A 15,005-nucleotide genomic window follows, 5' to 3' on the forward strand; every position below is an offset into this window, starting at 1 on the left:
GTGCTGCTTGTGTTTTGCTCACTTCTATATGTTTGCATTAAAAGTGTAGATAGATAGATAGATAGATAGATAGATAGATAGATAGATAGATAGATAGATAGATAGATAGATACTTTATTTATCCTGGAGGAAATTCAAGCATCCAGTAGCAACAACAAACATTGAACATACATTGAACATACATGCAACATCAAAGAAACAGTAGAAATAAAAATGTGGAATAAAAATGTTTTGTACAACTGTAGTAAAAATGAAGAATAAAAATGTTTTGTACAACTGTAACTATTTACATAAAGTGACTGTAGAAGTATAAGTGTTTTATACATTTAATGCCTCTATGAGCTAAATGAAAAATATAAAGTGATGTTAAAAATATAAAGTGACATAGAGGTAAAGAGTATTAAGGGGACAGGGGATGGTGTACAATTAAATTAAATTGGGCCATAAAAGATGAGTGCTTTTGAGTGCATTTGGCCATTGTCTATTGTGCTTCCTGACATCACTGCGAGCTGTTGTACAGCCTGATGGCCAGGGGGACGAAAGAGTTATTGTGTCTGTTGGTGGAGCAGGATTGAGACAGCAGTCTGCCACTGAACACGCTCCTCTGCCTGCTGAAGGTGTTGTGCAGAGGGTGGTGGGTGTTGTCCAGTATGGACAGCAGTTTGTCCAGGGTCCTTCTCTCTGCCACAGTCACCAGAAAGTCCAGCTTTGTGCCCACCACTGAGCCAGCTCTCCTCACCAGTCTGTCCAGTCGGGCAGAGTCCCTCTTCTTGCTGCTTCCTCCCCAGCAAACCACAGCGTAGAAGAGGACGCTGGCCACCACGGACTGGTAAAACATCTGCAGCAGTTTTTTGCATATGTTGAAGGATCCCAGCCTTCTCAGGAAGTACAGATGGCTCTGTCCTTTCCTGTGTACAGCGTCCATGTTTGCTGTCCACTCCAACCTGTCATCCAGCTGCAGCCCCAGGTATTTGTAGGTCCTGACCACCTCCACATCGACCCCCTCGATGGACACAGCTTGGAGCTGCGGTTTCTTCCTTCTGAAGTCCACAACCATCTCCTTCGTCTTGGAGGTGTTCAGCTGTAGGCGGTTGGACCTGCACCACTCCACAAAGCCCTCAATCAGGCTCCTGTACTCCCCCTCCTGTCCATCCTTGATACAGCCCACTATTGCAGTGTCATCTGAGTATTTCTGCATGTGGGATGAGACATGAAGTCTTCCAGAGCACAGAGACCCTCCCCAGCCTCAGGCTATGGTTGAACAGTTGCTGAAGCGGCTCCCCAGTTCAGCAGAGCAGGCCTTGAGCATCCTTGGACACGCTTTGTCCGGGTCCGCTGCTTTCCTTGGGCACAGTCTCCTCAGCTCTTTGCTCACCTGCTCCTTGGTGATGGTGAAGGGGAGGGGGATTGAAATGTCCGTGGTGGTGGGGAGGGGGGGTTGAACTGTCTATGGTAGGGGTGGGGGGGAGGGTTGAACTGTCCGTGGGTGTGGCGGGTTGCGGTGCCCTGTAGTCTGAGGTGATAATGGACGTGATGGGGGTGACGGGGGTGTGAGGGGTGTGAAGTGGGCAGTCACTGGCTGTGGGAGCTGGGGTTTCAAACCTGTTAAAAAACAGGTTTAGCTGGTTAGCTCTCCCAGCATCCCCCTCTTCTGTGCTGCTGCCCTTCTTCTTGCAGCCTGTAATGGTTTTCATGCCATCCCAGACCTCCCTCATGTTGTTCCGCTGCAGCTTCTGTTCCACCTTCCTTCTGTACTCCTCCTTTGCCTCTCTCAGCTGGACCTTGACTTCTCCCTGTACGAGCTTCAGCTCGTCTCTGTCACCGTCCTTGAATACCCTCTCATTATATCATGACATGCCTTGGAAAATCCTTCAACAGTTGAGTGCGTTCCCTGCTTTTGCAGAGAAATAAAAAAGCTTACAGCACCTGGAATTCCCTAAGCAGGGTCAGGCCTGGTTAGTACTTGGATGGGAGACCGCCTGGGAATACCAGGTGCTGTAAGCTTTTTTGCCCTCTCTGTGCAGAGGGCGCTGCTGCTTCTTCGGTGGAGACACAGCTTTGAACAACAGAGCAGCTAGTCTGAGAACGATGTTCAACCTTTTTGTGCTGCTTGTGTTTTGCTCACTTCTATATGTTTGCATTAAAAGTGTATATGCATTATATCACGACATGCCTTGGAAAATCCTTCAACAGTTGAGTTCGTTCCCTGCTTTTGCAGAGAAATTAAAAAGCTTACAGCACCCGGAATTCCCAGGCGGTCACCCATCCAAGTACTAACCAGGCCCGACACTGCTTGGCTTCCGAGATCGGACGAGATCGGGCGCGTTCAGGGCGGTGTGGCCGCAAGCCAAGGTGCAGGAGACAAATGCACTATTCATACGCGTTGACACGGAGCGAAACAAGCAAAGACGCTCCGCTACTCTCTACTGACCCAGTCGGACTGATGTTTATGACAGCGCTCTGTCTTCAGCTGTGCTGCACTGGTATATCTCAGTGATTACCTGGAAAGATTGAAACGCTGGAATGCAGCCACTCTCTGAAAACACTGGCATTCCCCAAAAGGTGTTCAAGTGCGCTAATGTTTGCCCCCTCACAGATATAGAGAAAGGAAAGGAAAGGAAAGGAAAGGATGAGGACGGAGCCGGTGAAGGTGTATAAATAGTGTGTTTGTCTGCTCTGCCCTTGCTTACGGCCATACCACTCTGAACACGCCCGATCTCGTCTGATCTCGGAAGCTAAGCAGGGTCGGGCCTGGTTAGTACTTGGATGGGAGACCGCCTGGGAATACCAGGTGCTGTAAGCTTTTTTGCCCTCTCTGTGCAGAGGGCGCTGCTGCTTCTTCGGTGGAGACACAGCTTTGAACAACAGAGCAGCTAGTCTGAGAACGATGTTCAACCTTTTTGTGCTGCTTGTGTTTTGCTCACTTCTATATGTTTGCATTAAAAGTGTAGATAGATAGATAGATAGATAGATAGATAGATAGATAGATAGATAGATAGATAGATAGATAGATAGATAGATACTTTATTTATCCTGGAGGAAATTCAAGCATCCAGTAGCAACAACAAACATTGAACATACATTGAACATACATGCAACATCAAAGAAACAGTAGAAATAAAAATGTGGAATAAAAATGTTTTGTACAACTGTAGTAAAAATGAAGAATAAAAATGTTTTGTACAACTGTAACTATTTACATAAAGTGACTGTAGAAGTATAAGTGTTTTATACATTTAATGCCTCTATGAGCTAAATGAAAAATATAAAGTGATGTTAAAAATATAAAGTGACATAGAGGTAAAGAGTATTAAGGGGACAGGGGATGGTGTACAATTAAATTAAATTGGGCCATAAAAGATGAGTGCTTTTGAGTGCATTTGGCCATTGTCTATTGTGCTTCCTGACATCACTGCGAGCTGTTGTACAGCCTGATGGCCAGGGGGACGAAAGAGTTATTGTGTCTGTTGGTGGAGCAGGATTGAGACAGCAGTCTGCCACTGAACACGCTCCTCTGCCTGCTGAAGGTGTTGTGCAGAGGGTGGTGGGTGTTGTCCAGTATGGACAGCAGTTTGTCCAGGGTCCTTCTCTCTGCCACAGTCACCAGAAAGTCCAGCTTTGTGCCCACCACTGAGCCAGCTCTCCTCACCAGTCTGTCCAGTCGGGCAGAGTCCCTCTTCTTGCTGCTTCCTCCCCAGCAAACCACAGCGTAGAAGAGGACGCTGGCCACCACGGACTGGTAAAACATCTGCAGCAGTTTTTTGCATATGTTGAAGGATCCCAGCCTTCTCAGGAAGTACAGATGGCTCTGTCCTTTCCTGTGTACAGCGTCCATGTTTGCTGTCCACTCCAACCTGTCATCCAGCTGCAGCCCCAGGTATTTGTAGGTCCTGACCACCTCCACATCGACCCCCTCGATGGACACAGCTTGGAGCTGCGGTTTCTTCCTTCTGAAGTCCACAACCATCTCCTTCGTCTTGGAGGTGTTCAGCTGTAGGCGGTTGGACCTGCACCACTCCACAAAGCCCTCAATCAGGCTCCTGTACTCCCCCTCCTGTCCATCCTTGATACAGCCCACTATTGCAGTGTCATCTGAGTATTTCTGCATGTGGGATGAGACATGAAGTCTTCCAGAGCACAGAGACCCTCCCCAGCCTCAGGCTATGGTTGAACAGTTGCTGAAGCGGCTCCCCAGTTCAGCAGAGCAGGCCTTGAGCATCCTTGGACACGCTTTGTCCGGGTCCGCTGCTTTCCTTGGGCACAGTCTCCTCAGCTCTTTGCTCACCTGCTCCTTGGTGATGGTGAAGGGGAGGGGGATTGAAATGTCCGTGGTGGTGGGGAGGGGGGGTTGAACTGTCTATGGTAGGGGTGGGGGGGAGGGTTGAACTGTCCGTGGGTGTGGCGGGTTGCGGTGCCCTGTAGTCTGAGGTGATAATGGACGTGATGGGGGTGACGGGGGTGTGAGGGGTGTGAAGTGGGCAGTCACTGGCTGTGGGAGCTGGGGTTTCAAACCTGTTAAAAAACAGGTTTAGCTGGTTAGCTCTCCCAGCATCCCCCTCTTCTGTGCTGCTGCCCTTCTTCTTGCAGCCTGTAATGGTTTTCATGCCATCCCAGACCTCCCTCATGTTGTTCCGCTGCAGCTTCTGTTCCACCTTCCTTCTGTACTCCTCCTTTGCCTCTCTCAGCTGGACCTTGACTTCTCCCTGTACGAGCTTCAGCTCGTCTCTGTCACCGTCCTTGAATACCCTCTCATTATATCATGACATGCCTTGGAAAATCCTTCAACAGTTGAGTGCGTTCCCTGCTTTTGCAGAGAAATAAAAAAGCTTACAGCACCTGGAATTCCCTAAGCAGGGTCAGGCCTGGTTAGTACTTGGATGGGAGACCGCCTGGGAATACCAGGTGCTGTAAGCTTTTTTGCCCTCTCTGTGCAGAGGGCGCTGCTGCTTCTTCGGTGGAGACACAGCTTTGAACAACAGAGCAGCTAGTCTGAGAACGATGTTCAACCTTTTTGTGCTGCTTGTGTTTTGCTCACTTCTATATGTTTGCATTAAAAGTGTATATGCATTATATCACGACATGCCTTGGAAAATCCTTCAACAGTTGAGTTCGTTCCCTGCTTTTGCAGAGAAATTAAAAAGCTTACAGCACCCGGAATTCCCAGGCGGTCACCCATCCAAGTACTAACCAGGCCCGACACTGCTTGGCTTCCGAGATCGGACGAGATCGGGCGCGTTCAGGGCGGTGTGGCCGCAAGCCAAGGTGCAGGAGACAAATGCACTATTCATACGCGTTGACACGGAGCGAAACAAGCAAAGACGCTCCGCTATTCTCTACTGACCCAGTCGGACTGATGTTTATGACAGCGCTCTGTCTTCAGCTGTGCTGCACTGGTATATCTCAGTGATTACCTGGAAAGATTGAAACGCTGGAATGCAGCCACTCTCTGAAAACACTGGCATTCCCCAAAAGGTGTTCAAGTGCGCTAATGTTTGCCCCCTCACAGATATAGAGAAAGGAAAGGAAAGGAAAGGAAAGGATGAGGACGGAGCCGGTGAAGGTGTATAAATAGTGTGTTTGTCTGCTCTGCCCTTGCTTACGGCCATACCACTCTGAACACGCCCGATCTCGTCTGATCTCGGAAGCTAAGCAGGGTCGGGCCTGGTTAGTACTTGGATGGGAGACCGCCTGGGAATACCAGGTGCTGTAAGCTTTTTTGCCCTCTCTGTGCAGAGGGCGCTGCTGCTTCTTCGGTGGAGACACAGCTTTGAACAACAGAGCAGCTAGTCTGAGAACGATGTTCAACCTTTTTGTGCTGCTTGTGTTTTGCTCACTTCTATATGTTTGCATTAAAAGTGTATATGCATTATATCACGACATGCCTTGGAAAATCCTTCAACAGTTGAGTTCGTTCCCTGCTTTTGCAGAGAAATTAAAAAGCTTACAGCACCCGGAATTCCCAGGCGGTCACCCATCCAAGTACTAACCAGGCCCGACCCTGCTTGGCTTCCGAGATCGGACGAGATCGGGCGCGTTCAGGGCGGTGTGGCCGCAAGCCAAGGGGCAGGAGACAAATGCACTATTCATACGCGTTGACACGGAGCGAAACAAGCAAAGACGCTCCGCTACTCTCTACTGACCCAGTCGGACTGATGTTTATGACAGCGCTCTGTCTTCAGCTGTGCTGCACTGGTATATCTCAGTGATTACCTGGAAAGATTGAAACGCTGGAATGCAGCCACTCTCTGAAAACACTGGCATTCCCCAAAAGGTGTTCAAGTGCGCTAATGTTTGCCCCCTCACAGATATAGAGAAAGGAAAGGAAAGGAAAGGAAAGGATGAGGACGGAGCCGGTGAAGGTGTATAAATAGTGTGTTTGTCTGCTCTGCCCTTGCTTACGGCCATACCACTCTGAACACGCCCGATCTCGTCTGATCTCGGAAGCTAAGCAGGGTCGGGCCTGGTTAGTACTTGGATGGGAGACCGCCTGGGAATACCAGGTGCTGTAAGCTTTTTTGCCCTCTCTGTGCAGAGGGCGCTGCTGCTTCTTCGGTGGAGACACAGCTTTGAACAACAGAGCAGCTAGTCTGAGAACGATGTTCAACCTTTTTGTGCTGCTTGTGTTTTGCTCACTTCTATATGTTTGCATTAAAAGTGTATATGCATTATATCACGACATGCCTTGGAAAATCCTTCAACAGTTGAGTTCGTTCCCTGCTTTTGCAGAGAAATTAAAAAGCTTACAGCACCCGGAATTCCCAGGCGGTCACCCATCCAAGTACTAACCAGGCCCGACCCTGCTTGGCTTCCGAGATCGGACGAGATCGGGCGCGTTCAGGGCGGTGTGGCCGCAAGCCAAGGTGCAGGAGACAAATGCACTATTCATACGCGTTGACACGGAGCGAAACAAGCAAAGACGCTCCGCTATTCTCTACTGACCCAGTCGGACTGATGTTTATGACAGCGCTCTGTCTTCAGCTGTGCTGCACTGGTATATCTCAGTGATTACCTGGAAAGATTGAAACGCTGGAATGCAGCCACTCTCTGAAAACACTGGCATTCCCCAAAAGGTGTTCAAGTGCGCTAATGTTTGCCCCCTCACAGATATAGAGAAAGGAAAGGAAAGGAAAGGATGAGGACGGAGCCGGTGAAGGTGTATAAATAGTGTGTTTGTCTGCTCTGCCCTTGCTTACGGCCATACCACTCTGAACACGCCCGATCTCGTCTGATCTCGGAAGCTAAGCAGGGTCGGGCCTGGTTAGTACTTGGATGGGAGACCGCCTGGGAATACCAGGTGCTGTAAGCTTTTTTGCCCTCTCTGTGCAGAGGGCGCTGCTGCTTCTTCGGTGGAGACACAGCTTTGAACAACAGAGCAGCTAGTCTGAGAACGATGTTCAACCTTTTTGTGCTGCTTGTGTTTTGCTCACTTCTATATGTTTGCATTAAAAGTGTAGATAGATAGATAGATAGATAGATAGATAGATAGATAGATAGATAGATAGATAGATAGATAGATACTTTATTTATCCTGGAGGAAATTCAAGCATCCAGTAGCAACAACAAACATTGAACATACATTGAACATACATGCAACATCAAAGAAACAGTAGAAATAAAAATGTGGAATAAAAATGTTTTGTACAACTGTAGTAAAAATGAAGAATAAAAATGTTTTGTACAACTGTAACTATTTACATAAAGTGACTGTAGAAGTATAAGTGTTTTATACATTTAATGCCTCTATGAGCTAAATGAAAAATATAAAGTGATGTTAAAAATATAAAGTGACATAGAGGTAAAGAGTATTAAGGGGACAGGGGATGGTGTACAATTAAATTAAATTGGGCCATAAAAGATGAGTGCTTTTGAGTGCATTTGGCCATTGTCTATTGTGCTTCCTGACATCACTGCGAGCTGTTGTACAGCCTGATGGCCAGGGGGACGAAAGAGTTATTGTGTCTGTTGGTGGAGCAGGATTGAGACAGCAGTCTGCCACTGAACACGCTCCTCTGCCTGCTGAAGGTGTTGTGCAGAGGGTGGTGGGTGTTGTCCAGTATGGACAGCAGTTTGTCCAGGGTCCTTCTCTCTGCCACAGTCACCAGAAAGTCCAGCTTTGTGCCCACCACTGAGCCAGCTCTCCTCACCAGTCTGTCCAGTCGGGCAGAGTCCCTCTTCTTGCTGCTTCCTCCCCAGCAAACCACAGCGTAGAAGAGGACGCTGGCCACCACGGACTGGTAAAACATCTGCAGCAGTTTTTTGCATATGTTGAAGGATCCCAGCCTTCTCAGGAAGTACAGATGGCTCTGTCCTTTCCTGTGTACAGCGTCCATGTTTGCTGTCCACTCCAACCTGTCATCCAGCTGCAGCCCCAGGTATTTGTAGGTCCTGACCACCTCCACATCGACCCCCTCGATGGACACAGCTTGGAGCTGCGGTTTCTTCCTTCTGAAGTCCACAACCATCTCCTTCGTCTTGGAGGTGTTCAGCTGTAGGCGGTTGGACCTGCACCACTCCACAAAGCCCTCAATCAGGCTCCTGTACTCCCCCTCCTGTCCATCCTTGATACAGCCCACTATTGCAGTGTCATCTGAGTATTTCTGCATGTGGGATGAGACATGAAGTCTTCCAGAGCACAGAGACCCTCCCCAGCCTCAGGCTATGGTTGAACAGTTGCTGAAGCGGCTCCCCAGTTCAGCAGAGCAGGCCTTGAGCATCCTTGGACACGCTTTGTCCGGGTCCGCTGCTTTCCTTGGGCACAGTCTCCTCAGCTCTTTGCTCACCTGCTCCTTGGTGATGGTGAAGGGGAGGGGGATTGAAATGTCCGTGGTGGTGGGGAGGGGGGGTTGAACTGTCTATGGTAGGGGTGGGGGGGAGGGTTGAACTGTCCGTGGGTGTGGCGGGTTGCGGTGCCCTGTAGTCTGAGGTGATAATGGACGTGATGGGGGTGACGGGGGTGTGAGGGGTGTGAAGTGGGCAGTCACTGGCTGTGGGAGCTGGGGTTTCAAACCTGTTAAAAAACAGGTTTAGCTGGTTAGCTCTCCCAGCATCCCCCTCTTCTGTGCTGCTGCCCTTCTTCTTGCAGCCTGTAATGGTTTTCATGCCATCCCAGACCTCCCTCATGTTGTTCCGCTGCAGCTTCTGTTCCACCTTCCTTCTGTACTCCTCCTTTGCCTCTCTCAGCTGGACCTTGACTTCTCCCTGTACGAGCTTCAGCTCGTCTCTGTCACCGTCCTTGAATACCCTCTCATTATATCATGACATGCCTTGGAAAATCCTTCAACAGTTGAGTGCGTTCCCTGCTTTTGCAGAGAAATAAAAAAGCTTACAGCACCTGGAATTCCCTAAGCAGGGTCAGGCCTGGTTAGTACTTGGATGGGAGACCGCCTGGGAATACCAGGTGCTGTAAGCTTTTTTGCCCTCTCTGTGCAGAGGGCGCTGCTGCTTCTTCGGTGGAGACACAGCTTTGAACAACAGAGCAGCTAGTCTGAGAACGATGTTCAACCTTTTTGTGCTGCTTGTGTTTTGCTCACTTCTATATGTTTGCATTAAAAGTGTATATGCATTATATCACGACATGCCTTGGAAAATCCTTCAACAGTTGAGTTCGTTCCCTGCTTTTGCAGAGAAATTAAAAAGCTTACAGCACCCGGAATTCCCAGGCGGTCACCCATCCAAGTACTAACCAGGCCCGACACTGCTTGGCTTCCGAGATCGGACGAGATCGGGCGCGTTCAGGGCGGTGTGGCCGCAAGCCAAGGTGCAGGAGACAAATGCACTATTCATACGCGTTGACACGGAGCGAAACAAGCAAAGACGCTCCGCTATTCTCTACTGACCCAGTCGGACTGATGTTTATGACAGCGCTCTGTCTTCAGCTGTGCTGCACTGGTATATCTCAGTGATTACCTGGAAAGATTGAAACGCTGGAATGCAGCCACTCTCTGAAAACACTGGCATTCCCCAAAAGGTGTTCAAGTGCGCTAATGTTTGCCCCCTCACAGATATAGAGAAAGGAAAGGAAAGGAAAGGAAAGGATGAGGACGGAGCCGGTGAAGGTGTATAAATAGTGTGTTTGTCTGCTCTGCCCTTGCTTACGGCCATACCACTCTGAACACGCCCGATCTCGTCTGATCTCGGAAGCTAAGCAGGGTCGGGCCTGGTTAGTACTTGGATGGGAGACCGCCTGGGAATACCAGGTGCTGTAAGCTTTTTTGCCCTCTCTGTGCAGAGGGCGCTGCTGCTTCTTCGGTGGAGACACAGCTTTGAACAACAGAGCAGCTAGTCTGAGAACGATGTTCAACCTTTTTGTGCTGCTTGTGTTTTGCTCACTTCTATATGTTTGCATTAAAAGTGTATATGCATTATATCACGACATGCCTTGGAAAATCCTTCAACAGTTGAGTTCGTTCCCTGCTTTTGCAGAGAAATTAAAAAGCTTACAGCACCCGGAATTCCCAGGCGGTCACCCATCCAAGTACTAACCAGGCCCGACCCTGCTTGGCTTCCGAGATCGGACGAGATCGGGCGCGTTCAGGGCGGTGTGGCCGCAAGCCAAGGTGCAGGAGACAAATGCACTATTCATACGCGTTGACACGGAGCGAAACAAGCAAAGACGCTCCGCTATTCTCTACTGACCCAGTCGGACTGATGTTTATGACAGCGCTCTGTCTTCAGCTGTGCTGCACTGGTATATCTCAGTGATTACCTGGAAAGATTGAAACGCTGGAATGCAGCCACTCTCTGAAAACACTGGCATTCCCCAAAAGGTGTTCAAGTGCGCTAATGTTTGCCCCCTCACAGATATAGAGAAAGGAAAGGAAAGGAAAGGAAAGGATGAGGACGGAGCCGGTGAAGGTGTATAAATAGTGTGTTTGTCTGCTCTGCCCTTGCTTACGGCCATACCACTCTGAACACGCCCGATCTCGTCTGATCTCGGAAGCTAAGCAGGGTCGGGCCTGGTTAGTACTTGGATGGGAGACCGCCTGGGAATACCAGGTGCTGTAAGCTTTTTTGCCCTCTCTGTGCAGAGGGCGCTGCTGCTTCTTCGGTGGAGACACAGCTTTGAACAACAGAGCAGCTAGTCTGAGAACGATGTTCAACCTTTTTGTGCTGCTTGTGTTTTGCTCACTTCTATATGTTTGCATTAAAAGTGTATATGCATTATATCACGACATGCCTTGGAAAATCCTTCAACAGTTGAGTTCGTTCCCTGCTTTTGCAGAGAAATTAAAAAGCTTACAGCACCCGGAATTCCCAGGCGGTCACCCATCCAAGTACTAACCAGGCCCGACCCTGCTTGGCTTCCGAGATCGGACGAGATCGGGCGCGTTCAGGGCGGTGTGGCCGCAAGCCAAGGTGCAGGAGACAAATGCACTATTCATACGCGTTGACACGGAGCGAAACAAGCAAAGACGCTCCGCTATTCTCTACTGACCCAGTCGGACTGATGTTTATGACAGCGCTCTGTCTTCAGCTGTGCTGCACTGGTATATCTCAGTGATTACCTGGAAAGATTGAAACGCTGGAATGCAGCCACTCTCTGAAAACACTGGCATTCCCCAAAAGGTGTTCAAGTGCGCTAATGTTTGCCCCCTCACAGATATAGAGAAAGGAAAGGAAAGGAAAGGAAAGGATGAGGACGGAGCCGGTGAAGGTGTATAAATAGTGTGTTTGTCTGCTCCTGCCCTTGCTTACGGCCATACCACTCTGAACACGCCCGATCTCGTCTGATCTCGGAAGCTAAGCAGGGTCGGGCCTGGTTAGTACTTGGATGGGAGACCGCCTGGGAATACCAGGTGCTGTAAGCTTTTTTGCCCTCTCTGTGCAGAGGGCGCTGCTGCTTCTTCGGTGGAGACACAGCTTTGAACAACAGAGCAGCTAGTCTGAGAACGATGTTCAACCTTTTTGTGCTGCTTGTGTTTTGCTCACTTCTATATGTTTGCATTAAAAGTGTAGATAGATAGATAGATAGATAGATAGATAGATAGATAGATAGATAGATAGATAGATAGATAGATAGATACTTTATTTATCCTGGAGGAAATTCAAGCATCCAGTAGCAACAACAAACATTGAACATACATTGAACATACATGCAACATCAAAGAAACAGTAGAAATAAAAATGTGGAATAAAAATGTTTTGTACAACTGTAGTAAAAATGAAGAATAAAAATGTTTTGTACAACTGTAACTATTTACATAAAGTGACTGTAGAAGTATAAGTGTTTTATACATTTAATGCCTCTATGAGCTAAATGAAAAATATAAAGTGATGTTAAAAATATAAAGTGACATAGAGGTAAAGAGTATTAAGGGGACAGGGGATGGTGTACAATTAAATTAAATTGGGCCATAAAATGAGTTCTTTTGAGTGCATTTGGCCATTGTCTATTGTGCTTCCTGACATCACTGCGAGCTGTTGTACAGCCTGATGGCCAGGGGGACGAAAGAGTTATTGTGTCTGTTGGTGGAGCAGGATTGAGACAGCAGTCTGCCACTGAACACGCTCCTCTGCCTGCTGAAGGTGTTGTGCAGAGGGTGGTGGGTGTTGTCCAGTATGGACAGCAGTTTGTCCAGGGTCCTTCTCTCTGCCACAGTCACCAGAAAGTCCAGCTTTGTGCCCACCACTGAGCCAGCTCTCCTCACCAGTCTGTCCAGTCGGGCAGAGTCCCTCTTCTTGCTGCTTCCTCCCCAGCAAACCACAGCGTAGAAGAGGACGCTGGCCGCCACGGACTTGTAAAACATCTGCAGCAGTTTTTTGCATATGTTGAAGGATCCCAGCCTTCTCAGGAAGTACAGATGGCTCTGTCCTTTCCTGTGTACAGCGTCCATGTTTGCTGTCCACTCCAACCTGTCATCCAGCTGCAGCCCCAGGTATTTGTAGGTCCTGACCACCTCCACATCGACCCCCTCGATGGACACAGCTTGGAGCTGCGGTTTCTTCCTTCTGAAGTCCACAACCATCTCCTTCGTCTTGGAGGTGTTCAGCTGTAGGCGGTTGGACCTGCACCACTCCACAAAGCCCTCAATCAGGCTCCTGTACTCCCACTCCTGTCCATCCTTGTACAGCCCACTATTGCAGTGTCATCTGAGTATTTCTGCATGTGGGATGAGACATGAAGTCTTCCAGAGCACAGAGACACCTCCCACAGCCTCAGGCTATGGTTGAACAGTTGCTGAAAGCGGCTCCCAGTTCAGCCAGAGCAGGCCTTGAGCATCCTTGGACACGCTTTGTCCGGGTCCGCTGCTTTCCTTGGGGCACAGTCTCTCAGCTCTTTGCTCACCTGCTCCTTGGTGACTGGTGAAGGGCGAGGGGGATCGAAATGTCCGTGGTGGTGGGGAGGGGGGGGTTGAACTGTCTATGGTAGCGGGATGGGGGCGCGGGCTGAACGGTCCGTGGGTGTGGCGGGTTGCGGTGCCCTGTAGTCTGAGGTGATAATGGACGTGATGGGGGTGACGGGGGTGTGAGGGGTGTGAAGTGGGCAGTCACTGGCTGTGGGAGCTGGGGTTTCAAACCTGTTAAAAAACAGGTTTAGCTGGTTAGCTCTCCCAGCATCCCCCTCTTCTGTGCTGCTGCCCCCTTCTTCTTGCAGCCTGTAATGGTTTTCATGCCATCCCAGACCTCCCTCATGTTGTTCCGCTGCAGCTTCTGTTCCACCTTCCTTCTGTACTCCTCCTTTGCCTCTCTCAGCTGGACCTTGACTTCTCCCTGTACGAGCTTCAGCTCGTCTCTGTCACCGTCCTTGAATACCCTCTCATATATCATGACATGCCTTGGAAAATCCTTCAACAGTTGAGTGCGTTCCCTGCTTTTGCAGAGAAATAAAAAAGCTTACAGCACCTGGAATTCCCTAAGCAGGGTCAGGCCTGGTTAGTACTTGGATGGGAGACCGCCTGGGAATACCAGGTGCTGTAAGCTTTTTTGCCCTCTCTGTGCAGAGGGCGCTGCTGCTTCTTCGGTGGAGACACAGCTTTGAACAACAGAGCAGCTAGTCTGAGAACGATGTTCAACCTTTTTGTGCTGCTTGTGTTTTGCTCACTTCTATATGTTTGCATTAAAAGTGTATATGCATTATATCACGACATGCCTTGGAAAATCCTTCAACAGTTGAGTTTGTTCCCTGCTTTTGCAGAGAAATTAAAAAGCTTACAGCACCCGGAATTCCCAGGCGGTCACCCATCCAAGTACTAACCAGGCCCGACACTGCTTGGCTTCCGAGATCGGACGAGATCGGGCGCGTTCAGGGCGGTGTGGCCGCAAGCCAAGGGGCAGGAGACAAATGCACTATTCATACGCGTTGACACGGAGCGAAACAAGCAAAGACGCTCCGCTATACTCTACTGACCCAGTAGGACTGATGTTTATGACAGCGCTCTGTCTTCAGCTGTGCTGCACTGGTATATCTCAGTGATTACCTGGAAAGATTGAAACGCTGGAATGCAGCCACTCTCTGAAAACACTGGCATTCCCCAAAAGGTGTTCAAGTGCGCTAATGTTTGCCCCCTCACAGATATAGAGAAAGGAAAGGAAAGGAAAGGAAAGGATGAGGACGGAGCCGGTGAAGGTGTATAAATAGTGTGTTTGTCTGCTCTGCCCTTGCTTACGGCCATACCACTCTGAACACGCCCGATCTCGTCTGATCTCGGAAGCTAAGCAGGGTCGGGCCTGGTTAGTACTTGGATGGGAGACCGCCTGGGAATACCAGGTGCTGTAAGCTTTTTTGCCCTCTCTGTGCAGAGGGCGCTGCTGCTTCTTCGGTGGAGACACAGCTTTGAACAACAGAGCAGCTAGTCTGAGAACGATGTTCAACCTTTTTGTGCTGCTGTGTTTTTGCTCACTTCTATATGTTTGCATTAAAAAGTTGTAGATAGATAGATAGATAGATAGATAGATAGATAGATAGATAGAATAGATAGATAGATAGGATACTTATTTATCCTGGAGGAAATTCAAGCATCCAGTAGCAACAACAAACATTGAACATACATTGAACATACATGCAA

At 49.0% G+C, this 15,005-nt stretch overlaps 16 non-coding genes across 16 annotated transcripts; 8 read left to right on the top strand and 8 right to left on the bottom strand.

Moving 5' to 3' along the window:
- Positions 1-2,229: 2,229 nt before the first annotated feature.
- Positions 2,230-2,348, bottom strand: LOC119016263. Its single transcript, XR_005073953.1, has one exon. It is a non-coding gene; the product is annotated as a 5S ribosomal RNA (ribosomal RNA).
- A 336-nt stretch (positions 2,349-2,684) lies between these two features.
- On the top strand, positions 2,685-2,803 carry LOC119016237. The gene has a single exon (XR_005073930.1). It is a non-coding gene; the product is annotated as a 5S ribosomal RNA (ribosomal RNA).
- A 2,336-nt stretch (positions 2,804-5,139) lies between these two features.
- On the bottom strand, positions 5,140-5,258 carry LOC119016264. The gene has a single exon (XR_005073954.1). It is a non-coding gene; the product is annotated as a 5S ribosomal RNA (ribosomal RNA).
- A 336-nt stretch (positions 5,259-5,594) lies between these two features.
- LOC119016238 lies at positions 5,595-5,713 on the top strand. Its single transcript, XR_005073931.1, has one exon. It is a non-coding gene; the product is annotated as a 5S ribosomal RNA (ribosomal RNA).
- Positions 5,714-5,938: 225 nt separating this feature from the next.
- Positions 5,939-6,057, bottom strand: LOC119016253. Its single transcript, XR_005073944.1, has one exon. It is a non-coding gene; the product is annotated as a 5S ribosomal RNA (ribosomal RNA).
- Positions 6,058-6,393: 336 nt separating this feature from the next.
- On the top strand, positions 6,394-6,512 carry LOC119016239. The gene has a single exon (XR_005073932.1). It is a non-coding gene; the product is annotated as a 5S ribosomal RNA (ribosomal RNA).
- Positions 6,513-6,737: 225 nt separating this feature from the next.
- LOC119016254 lies at positions 6,738-6,856 on the bottom strand. The gene has a single exon (XR_005073945.1). It is a non-coding gene; the product is annotated as a 5S ribosomal RNA (ribosomal RNA).
- A 331-nt stretch (positions 6,857-7,187) lies between these two features.
- Positions 7,188-7,306, top strand: LOC119016241. The gene has a single exon (XR_005073933.1). It is a non-coding gene; the product is annotated as a 5S ribosomal RNA (ribosomal RNA).
- A 2,328-nt stretch (positions 7,307-9,634) lies between these two features.
- LOC119016265 lies at positions 9,635-9,753 on the bottom strand. Its single transcript, XR_005073955.1, has one exon. It is a non-coding gene; the product is annotated as a 5S ribosomal RNA (ribosomal RNA).
- A 336-nt stretch (positions 9,754-10,089) lies between these two features.
- On the top strand, positions 10,090-10,208 carry LOC119016242. The gene has a single exon (XR_005073934.1). It is a non-coding gene; the product is annotated as a 5S ribosomal RNA (ribosomal RNA).
- Positions 10,209-10,433: 225 nt separating this feature from the next.
- On the bottom strand, positions 10,434-10,552 carry LOC119016256. Its single transcript, XR_005073947.1, has one exon. It is a non-coding gene; the product is annotated as a 5S ribosomal RNA (ribosomal RNA).
- A 336-nt stretch (positions 10,553-10,888) lies between these two features.
- LOC119016244 lies at positions 10,889-11,007 on the top strand. The gene has a single exon (XR_005073936.1). It is a non-coding gene; the product is annotated as a 5S ribosomal RNA (ribosomal RNA).
- A 225-nt stretch (positions 11,008-11,232) lies between these two features.
- Positions 11,233-11,351, bottom strand: LOC119016258. The gene has a single exon (XR_005073948.1). It is a non-coding gene; the product is annotated as a 5S ribosomal RNA (ribosomal RNA).
- A 337-nt stretch (positions 11,352-11,688) lies between these two features.
- On the top strand, positions 11,689-11,807 carry LOC119016245. Its single transcript, XR_005073937.1, has one exon. It is a non-coding gene; the product is annotated as a 5S ribosomal RNA (ribosomal RNA).
- Positions 11,808-14,145: 2,338 nt separating this feature from the next.
- On the bottom strand, positions 14,146-14,264 carry LOC119016266. The gene has a single exon (XR_005073956.1). It is a non-coding gene; the product is annotated as a 5S ribosomal RNA (ribosomal RNA).
- A 336-nt stretch (positions 14,265-14,600) lies between these two features.
- Positions 14,601-14,719, top strand: LOC119016247. The gene has a single exon (XR_005073938.1). It is a non-coding gene; the product is annotated as a 5S ribosomal RNA (ribosomal RNA).
- Positions 14,720-15,005: the final 286 nt, after the last annotated feature.

The sequence above is a fragment of the Acanthopagrus latus genome, unplaced genomic scaffold (genome assembly GCF_904848185.1).
Source record: "Acanthopagrus latus isolate v.2019 unplaced genomic scaffold, fAcaLat1.1, whole genome shotgun sequence".
Lineage (NCBI taxonomy): Eukaryota > Metazoa > Chordata > Actinopteri > Spariformes > Sparidae > Acanthopagrus > Acanthopagrus latus.